Source organism: Octopus bimaculoides, chromosome 8, assembly GCF_001194135.2.
Source record: "Octopus bimaculoides isolate UCB-OBI-ISO-001 chromosome 8, ASM119413v2, whole genome shotgun sequence".
Classification (NCBI taxonomy): domain Eukaryota; kingdom Metazoa; phylum Mollusca; class Cephalopoda; order Octopoda; family Octopodidae; genus Octopus; species Octopus bimaculoides.
Window position 1 is genome coordinate 38947214 of NC_068988.1, and position 3752 is coordinate 38950965.

Here is a 3752-nt window from a genome sequence, read left to right on the forward strand (position 1 = left end):
TATATATATATATATATATATTTGTGTGTGTGTGTGTGTGTGAATGGGTCATATAAGATATGGATTCTGAGAATTGTGCAGGTAATCACAGTAAGCTCTTCTTACAGACTTGGCTATCAGTCCACACAGTAATAAATTACAAATATAGTGTAATGTCAAGTATCTGTGTAACTGAAAATCTACAAAAGTGAAGTGATGAAATATTCTGTGAGGAGTATATTCAAACATCCATACATACAGGTGTCTCTATGCAGTTGCTGGACTCAATAGAAAAAATAATAACAGCCAAATCTCATACTGCCTTTAAAATAAATTTAAAAAATTGGATAATGTAGTCTTTAATAAATAGGATGGGATGGTCACAACTGGCTTGAGGTTAATCAACAACAATATTTGTATTTTTACTCCTTTCCCCTTCTCATGAAATACTTGTTTTCTTTTTTCTCTTTTTTATGTGTTTGAGGCCTAAGTAGATATTTGATGTGTATATATATGCATCTACATGCATATATACATACATGCATAAGCACAAACATTCCACACTCCCCAACTCATTTGTCATTTCTTCTCTTCAAACATAATTGTTTCTGTTTTAAAGAATATGAATCAAATATATATAAATATACACATATACATACACACATACATACCTACACATATATGTATAATATAAACATATATATATATACACATAAATATTAAATATATACATATATATATATATATATATATATATACACACACATATACATACATACATATGTGTGTGTGTGTGTATTCCTCCTTTTTCAGGAATCAGCAGGAACAGTTTTGAGTTTCTTATGTTTACTTTGAAACTAGAAGATTGTTTCTGTTTTATCTTTTTTTTTAATTATCTAATTTTTTTTTCTCCAGTAATTACAAATTCTCTGACTTAGAATTAAGTGTTGTTATTTAAAAAACAAATTTTAAAATTTATTTATCAATGTTTTTATTTTCATTCATGGAGAAAAATTTGGCAGAAAATTCTACAATCAAAGAAGTATAATTTATACAAGGGAAAACAGGGTTTGCATTTCTCAGTGATGTGTGGGGAATTGGCATGTTTATCAATCAATGTATCCTAGCTGCTATTTTAATTTCATTTCATTTTAAATCTTTTTTACAGGTGCTTAAATCTGATGTTGTATAGTTGTTGTTTCTTTTCTTTCTTTATAACTAATGTCCTTTTGAAAGATAGCTTGTAATTACACACAACTTGTGTGTGTTTGTATCATCAACTGCCATAAAGATATATATCTAGACGCTTATATAGACATGTAATTTTGCACTCTGGACCAGATTTTGTTTCATTATGAAGAATTTGGTCCAGGTTGCATTAAAGGCCCATACTGACTTTGGATATAGGCATGTCTGTATATCTATATGTATTGGTGGGTAGATGTTGTTTATTTGTGGATTAACAAAGCAACCAACTGCTTCATGTGAAGAGATATTCACAACTGTTCAAGCTACATGGAAGTGTTCATACTCATCTCCAAAATGGAGATGAATACCAACACTTCCATATGACATGCTTGAACAATTTGAACAATTGTGAAAATCTCTTCACAAAAAACCATTGGCTGCTTTGTTTGTTCACAAATATATATATATATATATATGTAAACACACATATGTAATGTTACCAGATGACACTAAGCCCTGCTCTTGCTCTATCTAGTGCATGGAAACATGCCAGGTACATATGTGTGTTTGTGTATGTGTAAGGTTTTATTTACTCATTTACACCACCACTCTGATGATTATATATACTTGCCCCTACTGCATTTAAAATTGTTTGTGGGAAACCACATGTAATAAGTCCTCTATATACTATGATATGACCCCCATCAGCACAATGTCAATGATGAGTTGATTGAGCCATGCCCAGATCAGTGATTAAATGCTTTCTTCAATTCTGTATCTGCCCTGGTCAAAGCAGTCCACTGGGCAGTCACCGAAGGATAACAACAACACTGGCACAACTAACATCATCACATCATTGAGCTGAAGTTTTGATGTTTTCAATTTAATTTCTAAAGTTTTAAAACTCACATATATACACAGACATACCTGCAAGGAATAAGGACTTGGATTTCATCTTCTGACAGTTTTCTAATGTAAACGGAAAATATTAGGCAAAATAACTAAGAAAACAATCTAACTGAAAATGTTTATCTCTACCAATTAGTTGGGTGAAAGCTGAAAATGAATACAAACATAGTAATAATAATAATAATAATAATAATAATAATATGCCAAAATAACAATCTTTTCTTTATTATTGCTTTCGGAATTAAAATTTTGTTTTTCTCATAAATTGATAGTTGTTGTTCTTGATGTTTATTTTTTTCTTTTCTTTTTTTTTATCACAAATTATAAGAAACATAATAAACAATCAGGCAGATACTGGAATTGGTAACGTATTGGTATATTTAAATACCCTGTGGTATTTGACTAACATCCCTTCACATTTACGAGTCCAAATCCTGCCCAGGTCAACTTTGCCTTTCACCTTTCTTAGATCTATAATTATCAATTAATTTACAAGTACCAATGTTTTGATTAAGGTGAAGTAACCGACTAAACTCTTCAAGGCGGTGCCGCCAACCAGGTCACAGTTCAATGACTGACGCCACTAAAAGAATATGATGAAGATGATGATGATAATGATGATGATTAATAATAATAATAATAATAATCATAATAATAAACTTTACATGTTATTTTTCTTTTTGAATGTCATATTGCTTGCCCAGCATATTTTGTTGTTTTATTTTAATAAAAAATCATCTACTATTTTTCATTGTTTTAATTTTGAGGTACTTATATTCAAGTACATGCAATTACACACACACATGCACACACACACCATTACATTTATGCTATTTTGAAGTTTACAACCTTATCTAATATACATAACATACATTCATAGAAATGTTCAAATGTGATGAACTGATAGATACTGGAAACTTAATACAGTGTTTAGTTCCAAGACCTGGAGGGCTTTGACCTTTTGTTATTCACCCACTTTTAGTAGTCAATAAATTAAGGTACCAATGAAATTCCTTTACAAACATGCTTGGTTTTCTACTATACCAAGACAAAATCTGTGGGTATATATATATTTATATACATATATTGTTGTACTTGGGGATGGTCATATTGCCAGTTTAGCCAATAAAAACACACGCACTGTATATTTGGTGTTAATTTGCTTCAGCTTTATATTACATTAATCTTAATCTTATTTCGGCCAGAGTTCTTTCGTCACACTTCTGTGACCTCATCAGTGGTCCTTTGTTTCCTTCTTTCTTATGTGTGTCTCACCTTGCTAACTATCAGCCATTTTGTATTTTGTATTCCTATTGTATGTCCTATTGTATTCCTATTGACGAAAGAACTCTGGCCGAAATAAGATTAAGATTAATGTAATATAAAGCTGAAGCAAATTAACACCAAATATACAGTGCGTGTGTTTTTATTGGCTAAACTGGCAATATGACCAACCCCAAGTACAACAACATCTGTTTCAACACACGATTTCACATAAAAAATCTTGCAAACCAAATATATATACATACATATATATATATATTAATAGGCAAGCACATCACACTCCAATTATATGCGTTTAATTATATATATATATAAATATGTACACACATACACATGTACACATACGTGTATACACACATACATGCATATATATATACATATATATATATATA